The sequence below is a fragment of the Pseudonaja textilis genome, chromosome 7 (genome assembly GCF_049901715.1).
Source record: "Pseudonaja textilis isolate UNSWEBS1 chromosome 7, rPseTex1.2, whole genome shotgun sequence".
Lineage (NCBI taxonomy): Eukaryota > Metazoa > Chordata > Lepidosauria > Squamata > Elapidae > Pseudonaja > Pseudonaja textilis.
The window spans coordinates 1,130,874-1,142,500 of NC_141996.1; the positions used below are offsets into that span (position 1 = coordinate 1,130,874).

General features: G+C 47.6%; 1 protein-coding gene across 1 annotated transcript in view; it reads right to left on the reverse strand.

The window, feature by feature from the left end:
• Positions 1 to 11,627, reverse strand: part of ANAPC15 (anaphase promoting complex subunit 15) — a 416,731-nt gene that overhangs the window by 288,057 nt on the left and 117,047 nt on the right. The window lies entirely within an intron of this gene.

The window sequence follows — 11,627 nt, forward strand, 5'->3', positions numbered from 1 at the left end:
GGGGAAGGGGGGGCCTGAGCCACCTGGAGCTGAGGGGGCCCCTCTGGCGATGGGCTGCCCCCCCTCTCAAGTCTCCACGACCCCATTGGGTTGGCTTTCGGCTGGGTGGTTTGTCTGGGGGTCCTGCTGGGGGTCTGGGGGGTCCTTGCTCCGCTCAGCTCCGGATGCCCTGCTTATCTGGGCCTTGGAGGCTGGAGAGGGTCTGTCCTGGCCCAGCCCAATCCAGGAGCTGCCAGGAGAAGACCATATTCCCACCGTCCAGGCAAGCGACTGAATATAAATGGGGAACAACCTCACTCCCTTCTAGAACTGATGATGTAACCTAGTTGGGTCCTGAAACGTCTGCCAGAAAACTACCCAGCTCAGAGAGCACCAAGGACCCCACAGGCTTCCTCCTCTTCCTCTTCCTCTTCCTCTTCTTCCTCCTCCTCCTCCGCCTTTTCTCTTGCAAACCGTTCCCCCTCCTAGCACTGATGATGTTCCCTAGTTGGGTCATGAAATATCTGCAAGAAAACCACCCAGCTCAGAGAGCCCCAAGGACCCCACAGGCTTCCTCCTCTTCCTCTTCTTCTTCTTCCTCCTCCTCCTCCACCTTCTCTCTTGCAAACCTTTCTCCCTTCTAGCACTGATGATGTTCCCTAGTTGGGTCATGAAATGTCTGCCAGAAAACTACCCAGCTCAGAGGACACCGAGGACCCCACAGTCTTCCTCCTCCCTTCTCCTCTTCCTCCCGCTCCTCTTCCTCTGTGCAAACCCCCCTCCCTCCTAGCACTGATGATGTTCCCTAGTTGGGTCACTGCAAGAAAACCCCCCAAGTTCAAAGAGCACCAAAGACCCCCACAGTTCGACCCTGTCAATGCCAGGCTTGCCCCCTAACCCCCAATGCTCGAGGGTCTTCTTATAACAGCCTCCTAGCACTGGATTCCGTCTCTGAGCAGGCTGCTTTGGTTTCTTTGGTCTTGTGTCTGAGCTGGCTTCCTGCTACGCGGTTCCACCATGGTATTTATGTGCGAATACCTGAAATTAAATCCTGCATTTGAGCTGGATATTCCTCCCCGCCTCCCCCAGTGTAAACCCAGGGTGCATGGTGAGCTAGTGCCAGCCAGTCATCCAGTCACAACCTTGAGGGCCGCCACAGCTGCGCCGCCTGCTCCCACGAGGGAGGTGTGTATGCACAGCAATTTGCAGAAGTACAATAACAACCGAGAAACAACAGGTGGGGGAAGCATCTGCACCTGGGTGGGTGGGTGGGTGGGTTGACCATGTTGGATGCTCAAAGAATATAAATCAATCTAAACCAACTTATCAAATTTTGCTTAGTGACCGTTTGAAGTTACAACCGGACTGGGGTGGGGGGGACGTGACTTACACCTGGTCCTTTCCACTTATTGCAGCATTCTTTTTGTGCGAGTGTGTCAGACCTTGCAACGATTTGCAAAATAGTGAAAGAAAACTTTTGCCACCTGTAAAGAGAAGAGCTGAGAATCTGCAAATATGCGATAAGCGCTTAAAAGCAGAGATACAGAATAAGGAATGTTCGTGTAAAATCGGATAGTGAAAACCAACACAACTGTTGTTATGATGTCCTTGGCATTGCAGAAACACTTTTATCTGGAGCTATTTTATTTCCCTCAATTTCTCTTCTTCGAAGGGCATTTAAAACAGGCCAAGGTTAAGCTTTTAGGGGCTGGGTTGGTTTAAATCTATCTATCTAAAAGCGAAATTACCCCTCACGCATCATCACAAAATCTCCAGAACTGTAAAGCCTACAAAGTTGACATTTGGCACCTAAAATAAAATAAAATAAAAATGAATACAAGTGAAAGTTACCATGTTAATCAGGCTTACATGATTAACATTATTATATATATCAATATCAGCATGTCAACCTTCCATTTTTCATCCATCCATATATATCAAAGAGAAATACCCCTCACGCATCATCACAAAATCTCCAGAACCGTAAAGCCTACAAACTTGAAATTCGGCCCATAGGTTCCTTTCGGCTTCTAGGTGCTCACTAAGAAAGGATTTTTCCAAATGACCATCAGAGCATTTAGAGCATTTCCATTATGATTATGATTATGATTATGATTATGATTATTATTATTATTATTATTATTATTATTATTAACAACATGCTCTGATGCTAAGGAGTTCCACTCTCCCTCCCCACCTGGAAAGAATTCCCTTCCAAATGCAAAACACAAGCAGAGGAGTTTCACTTTCAGAGCACCAAGCAGCTTTAGTACAGAACAGTTGAGCTAAGCCACACCCAGGCTCCTTGCTGTCTCCTTCTTGCTCACCCAGCAAATACTGTTTCAGTTTCCAAACAGCCCTCAACTCTCACACACTGACAGGACGCTAGCCAGATGAATACCGATGGATGCTGGTAGGCAGAAGCAGAATCCCCCCTCCCCCCTTATTTTCCTCCCCAAAAACTAAGCCTGACCACATATTCTCGTAGCAAAGCACGGGTATCGAGCTGGTTTTACAATAGTTGGGGTTTTTTTTAGCAATTATATTTGGGAAAAGGGGCTTGGAGGAAGTTTGCGAAAGGCTTGAAGCGAGCAGAACAGCTCTTCAGGAACAGGGAGTCCTCAATTTACAACCATTCATTTAGTGACTGCAGTTACAACGGCACAGACATTTCATTACCCAACTAGGTAATACCATCAGTGGTAGACGGGAGTTGGGATTACAGAGAGGAGGAGGAGGAGGAAGAGGAAGAGGAGAAAGAGTTGGAGAAAGGGAAGAAGAAAGAGAAGGAGAAAGAGGTGGAGGAGGACTCTTCGTGTCCCGTGAACCTGCCTGTTTTCTTGCAGACATTTCATCACTCAACTACATAACACCATCAGTGTTAGAAGGAGAAAGGATTTGCTTAATGGTGGACATTCAGCTGGGAAGGTACCAATCGTGCCCCATTGAAGTGAAGGGGAGTTGGGTGAAGGTCTCTCTTTCTTCCCATTCCTTTCCCCCCCCCCACCCAAAATATCTCCCTGAATCAAGCTGAGATCATTAACCTGGTTCAACCGGAATTCCTGCCTTTGTGGTTAATCCTCGGCGTGAATATTTTTTGAAGCCAATATAAAATTGAGACGAAGAAGTTTTTCCCTTTATGGCTGTCGGGACAAAAGAGCGTGAGAGATAATGCAGATCTTTGACATTACAGGCATTTGGGGATGTAGAAAATCCAATAAGCGTAAAGAGAAAAATGTATTATTTCTCCCAACGGAGAAATCGATGGGGGGAAAAAAAATATATGAATTGGATTGAGGCGGTTAAGGCAACGGTTTGGCTTCCGTGGGGAAATCGCTTCCGGATTTTATGCTCGAAGAAAAACGAAACTTTTTAAAAAACGGGATAACTTTATTGCTATAGAAACAGCTTGGGCAGGAAGTCCTTGATGTACGACCGTAAGGGGGGAGCCAGAACTTCCAGTGCTAAGCGAGGCCGTTGTTAAACGAGTCTGACTTGAATGTCTTTTTTGCCACGGTCATTAAGAGACTTGCTGTGGTTCTTAAGCGAATCACATGGCCGTTAAGTGAATCAAACGTCGTTAAACGAATCCGGCCTCCCCCCCCAGTGACTTTGCTTAGTAGAAGCTGGGAGGATTACCTCACCCAGAATGCTGCAGTCTTGGTAAATGTTTGCCAGTCGCCCAAGTTTGGATCACATCACCGCGACGCTGTGACCGTCGTAAGTGTGAGGACCACTTCCGAGTCACTTTTTTCACCGCCTTTGTAACTTCAAACACTTTGCTAAACCCCAGGCCATAAGTTGAGGACCACGGTAGTAAATGCAAAATGTAATTAGCTGCAATCTTTAATTAGTTACTTTATCATGCTAAAAAGATTCCGAATTTGAGGCCTGATGTCATTTTTTTTCCCCTCTTCTGTTCATCCTGCACGTGTTCCTTCTTTGAAATAAAGTCTTTTATTTTCATTGGATGGGAAATCCTTGAATTACGACTGCAGTTTCGCACAATATTTCTGTTACTAAGCGAGACAAGGGGTTCAGTGAGGTTTGGCCCCATTTTACGACCTGGCTTTCCCCAGTTGTTAAGTGAATCACTGCAGCCAATGAAAGGGATCAGGGCCTTTTCCTCTCCCATAACCCCTGTTGCTCCCTTCTCCGTTCCTCCCTGCAGTTAAGTTAGTCACCCGGTCATTAAGCAGATCTGGATTGCACTGTCTGCTTTGCATGTCATAAAGTCCCAAAAGGAGAATTGCATTGAACCTCAGGATTACCGCGACCGTCATAAATACGAGTCAAGCATCCAAATTTTGATCCTGTAACCATGGGGATACTGCAGCGGTTGTAAGTGCGAGGACCGCTCTAAAATCACTTTTTCCAGTGCAGTTACAACTTTGAATAGACACTAAACTAATAGCTGTACTCCAAGGACCCCCCTGTACAGATAGTCCTGGAGTTATGACCGCAATTGAGTCTAACATTTCGGTTGCTAAATGAAACATTTGTGACGTGAGCTTGGCCTCATTGTACTACTTTTCTTGCCACGGTGACTGCAGCCGTCGTAAATACGAGTCAGTTGCCAAGCGTCCAAATTTTGACCACGTGACCATGGGGGAATGCTGCGACGGCCGTAACCGTGAAATATTTCCAGAAGAGACTGGACTGCCACCTGTCAGAAACGGTGTAGGGTCCCCTGCTTGGGCAAGGGGTTGGACTAGATGACCTCCAAGGTCCCGTCCAACACTGCTATTCTATATTCAGTGGAACAGAAGTTGCTTTCAGAAGTTGTCAGAAATGATGTAGGGTCTCCCGTTTGGGCAGGGGGTTGGACTAGATGACTTACAAGGTCCCTTCCAACTCTGGTTATCTGTTAAGTTGTGGGAGCTTCATCATCCCTGGGAGGCTTTCAAGAAGAGACCGGACTGCCCTCTGTCAGAAATGGGGTAGGGCCTCCTGTTTGGGCGGTGGGGAGGGGTTAGACTAGATGACCTACAGGGTCCCTTCCAGCTCTGTTCATCTGTAATCTGTAAATATGATCCTAAGTCACTTTATTCAGTGCCCTGGTAGCTTGGAACGGTCACCAAATGGACTGTTGTACGTTGAGGACTGGCTGTATTTTCTTCTCCCTTGGCGAAAGAGAGAGAGAGATGGCTGGTTTTCAGATCAGATCAGATTTGATCAGAAAGGAAAGAAATATTCGACTTTAATAACCTTCTAAGGGGGAAAAAAAAAAGGAATCTCTTTTAATTCCTTTAATTCTGATTTAAACGGATGGGCCGAGGCTTCCCGCGATTTTAGGGGCTGTGAGGGATGTTTGCAGAGCCTCCGACTTTCTCTCCAACGACGAAACACTCGAGTTTCTTTCTTTCTTTTTTTTTTTTGCAAAGGATTTCTGGGTGTTTCTGACTTTTTTCAGTTCCTTTTCTGTGGTTTTCCGTGATCGGAGGTCAAAGGACTTGCATGATTATTCAGAAGTCTTGAGAAAGCAGGACACACACACGCACACAGCTGAAGTCTTGAGAACCGGCGGCTTGGACAGGCCAAAATGGAGAGGTTTGGTGGCTCGAATTTTTCCTTTTTTCCCCCTCCTCTTTGGTTGGGAATTGATTCGGTAATGCAGCGTTCATGGCCACTTTAAGAGCGGGGGACTCCCAACTCCCAGCTGGCTGGGGAATTCTGGGAGTTGAAGTCCCCACGTCTTAAAGGGACCATGCTCGATAAACGCTGTAGTTTATTTGGGTTCCCCTCCATGGCTTCAAGGAGAGGGACATCGAGTCCTTTGGGTTCAGGGGGCTGGCCTCTATTAATTCAGGTGCAACAAGACCCTGAAAAGAGGCAAAAATGGGAAGGGCGGTTGGTTTATTTTGGCCCAAAGCCCTAAGTAGCGTTTGTGGGACTTCACAACTTCTGGTCATATTTAAAGCTGGGTTTACTCCCACTTTGGTGGAGAAGGCCTTTGGGTTGGATTTGGGGGAGGTTTGGTCTTTTCAAGGAATGTCTGAATTAGCTTCTGGATTGCCTGGTGGAGCCTTCTCCCGTGTGGTGCCCTCTGAGCTGGGTGGTTTTCTGGCGGACGTTTCATGGCCCAACTAGGGAACATCATCAGTGCTAGAAGGGAGGGGGCGGTGTTCAGAGTAGAGGAGAAGAAGAAGGGAGGAAGAGAAGGGAGGAGGAGGACTGTGGGGTCCTTTCTGCTCTCTGTTTTCTGGCAGACGTTTCATGACCCAACTAGGGAACATCATCCATGATAGAAGGGAGGGGGGTTTGTAGAATAGAGGAGGAAGAGGAAGAGGAAGAGTAGGAGCGGGATTGTGGATGTTTGGTGCTCTCTTGAGTCTGGCTGTTTTCTTGCAGACGTTTCATGACTAAACTAGGTAACATCATCAGTGCTAGAAGGGAGAGCCTTGAGAGGAGGAGGAGGAGGTGGAGGAGGAGGAGGAGGAGGAGGAGGCATTTGTGAAGTACTTGGTGCTTTCTGAGCTTGGTTGTTTCTTGCAGATGTTTCATTATCCGACTAGGTTATATCATCAGAAAAGAGTGGGATTTACTCCGTTTACCTCACTCCCTTCCAACACCGAGGATGTTCCCTAGTTTGGTCAAGAGAGCACCAGGGACCCTACAGTCATCATCTTTCTCCTCCTCCTCCTCCTCCTCCTCCCTCCTCCCTCCTCCTCCTCCTCGTCCTCCTCCCTCTTCCTCCTCCTCCTCCTCCTCCTCCTCCACAATCCCACTCCCTTCCAACACTGAGGATGTTGCCTAGTTGGGTACCGAAACAACTGCAAGGAAAGAATTTCAACTCTGAGTTCCCTTCCGTGGGATAGTCCTCCTGTATCTCACCTGCAGATAAAATCCGCAGTAGCCTTTTAGTTTGGCCCACACAACCTCCTCCACTTGGTAACTTTAGATGCTTCTGAACTTTGTCAGTGGATTCCTGCCCCAGGGTGAGTTTTTTTTCTCCCCAAGGTCCGTTTGCAGAGAGGTTTTGTTTCGCTTTAGACGTCTTGCCTGGCTGGAGAGCATCTGTTGACACCTTTCACTTCCTTCAACCCCTGAAACTACTTTGTGCAAAAAAAACAAAACAGAAAAGAAAGCCCCTTGGTTGTCTTCAAGGCTTCTAAAACTGGCTGGTTTGTAAATACTTTATCCATGACCCTCCCCGGAGGCTAATCTTTGCGCCTGCAAACTGTTTTAGCAGAAAGCTTCGGGGTTTATGGCTTCGTTTAAGAAATAAAGGGGAAAGCAATAGAATTCTTTTATTGGCCAAGTGTGATTTGGACACACACAAGGAATTTGTCTTTGGTGCAAATACTCTCAGCATACAGAAAGAAAAGGTACATTCATTAAGAATCGAGAATCATCACGTACAACACTTAATGTTAGTCCAGATTGATCCATTTCCTGGCTTTTTCTAAGCGGTGTTTCAATCTGAGAGCGAAACTGTGTGCGGAGGAAGGATGCCGTCGATAGGAAAAGGAATTAGGTGCTGGCTTAAGTGGTCAGGAGAAGTGTTGTGTCCAGAAGACACAAGGGATTTGGGAGGATCCTTTGATGGAAATGTCTGCAAGAAAACCACCCAGCTCAAGCAGCCCCCAGTCTCCTCCTCCCCACCCCCCATAAACCCATTCCCTCCAAGCACTGATGATATTCCCTAGTTGGATAATGAGACGTTTGCAGGAAAACAACCCAGCTCAGAGAGCACCAGGGACCCCACAATTCAACCTTGAGTTACAAATATTCTCTTCTATTGAGTATATCGGTGGATTTGTCCTTGATGGGATGGCTAGATTCCCCTTCCTCTTCTGAGCCTCAGTTTCCTCTCTTGGAAAGAAAAATCATGCAACACTTTTAAAGAGAGCGATTCATTCTTTATGGGCTCCTGGGTGCTCTCTGAGCTGGGTGGTTTCCTCACAGACGTTTCGTGACCCAGCTAGGTAGCATCATCAGTGTTAGAAGGGAGTGGGGCTTATGGAGAGGAGGAGGAGGACAACTACTATGGTGTCTTTGGTGCTTTCTGAGCTGTGTGGTTTTCTTACAGACATTTCATGACCCAACTAGGTAGTGTCATCAGTGTTCCCCACCCTTCTGAGTGGGGTTTAAGGAGAGGAGGAGGAGGAGGAAGATAACGACTAGGACAACTGTTGAGTCTTTCTCCCAAAGCTGATTTTTTTTCAAGAGGCACCTGGACGTTCTGGTTCTTCTTTGAAGAAGCTCCTTGGAGGAGAAGCGAAGCGTCTTCAAAGAAAAACCAGAATGTCTAATTGCCCCTTGGAAAAAAACCACCTTCGGGACAACTATGACCTGGAGGGCTGAGAATCTCTACAGACTTTTAGCTACACAATTTGGGATGAAGACCCTTGGAATGGGGTGGGGGAGTAGGAATGGATTCTCAGAGGGGGGGAAAAATGGCAGACTCCAGGAACCATTTGCACCACTCAGGTGACCCTGAGGACACAGATAAACCTCCAAGTGGCCTCAGTGACCCTCTCAAAGCATGCAAAGGACCAGTTCTGTCTGCAAGGAATATCAGTCCTTCCCTGCCCCACCATCCAAGTCAGAGCTGAAGAAGCTTCTGGGAGGAGAAGCAAAACGCCTTCAAAAGAAAAAATAAATAAATAAGGAAGTCCGGTTGTCGCTTGAGTTGTCGCACTTTTGGGAGAACCAAGACCTGGATGGCTGAGAGAGAAGCTCCACAGACCTATGGGACCTTTGGTGCTCTCTGAGCCGGGTTGTTTTCTTGCAGACATTTCGTGACCCAACTAGGTAGCATCATCGGCGTTAGAAGGGAAAGGGTTGTGGAGCGGAGGAAGAGGAGGAGAACATCTATGGGGTCTTTTTGGTGCTTTTTGAGCTGGGTGGTTTTCTTGCAGACGTTTCCTGACCCAACAAGGGAACGTCCTTGGTGCTCGAAAGGTGGGGCATGTGTGTGCGTTGCCCTCTGCTTATACACAGTGCCTTCCTTCACCATCAGTTCTTGGGGGTTCTTTGATTAGACCAGAGGTTCTCCAAACTTGGCAACTTTTAAGACTTGTGAACTTCATAGCTGGCTGGAGAATTCTGGGAGTTGAACTCTCAACAAGTCTTAAAGTTGCCAAGTTTGGAGACCTCTGGATTAGACTACTGTTTATTGTTTGTCTGAGTTGCCAATTCCTTGATTGGGATGTCGGTTTATACCTTGGTTGTTGGCCTAGTGCTAATCTTGGGGTTAATCTCTGTTTAGTGATGATTGCTGACACGGGCGGGGGGTAGTTTGGTCTTGTTTTCAGCTCTTTGCCCCTCTTTTTTGAACGATGCGTAGACGTTACTTATCCCTCTGTGCTTGTTGATGGCTGATGCGTCTTGAGTGCCCTGTCAAGTGTTTCCGGGCAGCTTGCAATAGCATAAAAGCACAATTAGAAAAAGCATTAAAATGAATAAAGAAAATTAAAAGGTGAAAACCAAAGAGCGCGGACGATACAGGGAATGCAGGGATGGAGTTGTCTGAAAATGGGTGGCCCCTGGGTAACCCAGGGTGGGGCTCTGCATCTTTGCTGATTTCTCACATTTGTAGAGGATGCAGAAGTGACCGCATGCTGGGAACTCCCGTTTGGGCCTCTGTGCCAGAGGTCTCTCCTTTCGCTGGTGGTTCAAGGTCAGCCGGTTGGGCCTCCTGTAACGGGCGCGTGAATCACATCCTGGCAGCTCATGGGCCTTTGATGGGTCTCTGTGACAGATGTCATGCTTCGGGTTTTCTCTTGAAAGATGGATTGTGGTCATCACATTGGGAAATATCTAATTTAGTGCTTCTCAAACGTGGCAGCTTTAAGGTTGCTGGACTTCAACTCCCAGAATTCCCCAACCGGCATGCTTTAAGGTTGCTGGACTTCAACTCCCAGAATTCCCCAACCGGCGTGCTCTAAGGTTGCTGGACTTCAACTCCCAGAATTCCCCAGCTGGCATGCTTTAAGATGGGTGGACTTCAACTCCCAGAATTCCTCAACTGGCATGCTTTAAGGTTGCTGGACTTCAACTCCCAGAATTCCCCAACCGGCATGCTTTAAGATGGGTGGACTTCAACTCCCAGAATTCCCCAACCGGCATGCTCTAAGGTTGCTGGACTTCAACTCCCAGAATTCCACAGCCACCATGCTTTAAGATGGGTGGACTTCAACTCCCAGAATTCTATGTGGGTTAGATTTCTATCTTGCCAGGAACCCTATGCTTAATACATTAGGCCCATTTAGCAACTGTTTGCAGCTATGACGGTGGTGAAAATGTCCTTGCACTGTTGACATTTGTAGGTTGTCAGATAGTGAGAACAATCGTAGTTTCACTTAGCATCCACTTTGCTTAATGTTTGTGTTGTCGTTCCCAGTTCTGGTCATTAAGCAAGGATTAGCTGTATTCTCTTTTCTTCCCCCCCCTTCCCAAACCAATAACCCTCTAAGGCAAGGGGTATCCAACCTTGGCCGCTTTAAGATTTGTGGACTTCAAGTCCCAGAATTCCTCAGCCAACCGTGGCCACTTTAAGACGTGTGGACTTCAAGTCCCAGAATTCCTCAGCCAGCCAGGAATGATAGAGTTGGAAGAGACCAGAAGGGTCATCTAAGTCAGGGGTCTCCAACCTTGGCCACTGTAAGACTTGTGGACTTCAACTCCCAGAATCCCCCAGCCAGCCATGAATGATAGAGTTGGAAAAGAGCAGAAGGGTCATCTGAGTCAGGGGTCTCCAACCTTGGCCGCTTTAAGATTTGTGGACTTCAAGTCCCAGAATTCCTCAGCCAACCGTGGCCACTTTAAGACGTGTGAACTTCAACTCCCAGAATTCCCCGGCCAGACCACAAGTCTTAAAGGGGCCACGTTTGGAAACCCCTTGCCCTACAAGAGGCATCTACCCCCGACATAGGAGGCAGGGGAGCATGTTGCATCTCGAGACCCAACTGGGTTTAATTTGGGCAGCCCGTCGAGGTAGGCCAGCTCAGGAAACAGACCGGAAGCCTACAAATAGTCCTCGACGTACGGCCGCAATCAAGTCCAAGATTTCTGTTCCTAGATGGTTGTTATGTGAATTTCGCTCTATTTTACAACCTTTTTTTGCCTCGGCTGTTAAATGAATCCTGGCAGTTGTTAAGTGGGGAACACGGTCATTAAGCGAATCTGGCTTCCCTGTTGACTTGGCTGGTCCGAAGGTCACTAAAGGGGATGACATGACCCCCCAGAACATTGCAACTGTCATAAGTCCATGTCAGTTGCCAAGCCTCTGAATGTTGAATCACATGACCAGGGCTCAGAGCGGCATTGGCTCCGTCCTGCAAACGGTCGTAAGTGTGAAAAAGAAGTTCCTTTTTGCTGCGCTGCCATAACTTCGAACGGCCATTCAATGAACTGTTGTACATCAAGGATTACCTGGATGTTATCGTTACATGTCCGCGTTTTCCCATCCTGGGGAATTCTGGGAATTGAAGTCCCCAGAGCTTAAATCGGCTGACAGTCCTCGATTTATTGCTTCATGGAGTCCTGCTCGATTTTACAATCTTTTTTTTTTTTGGTGTGGCTATTAAGCGAATTGTGTGGGCACTAAGTGAACTCCTCCAGGTGTTCTCTGCAGCCTCGCTGCCTGGGAGGGGTTCACTGGCACATCTGGAAGGCAGCGTGGACTTGTGGTCCCTGGGAAG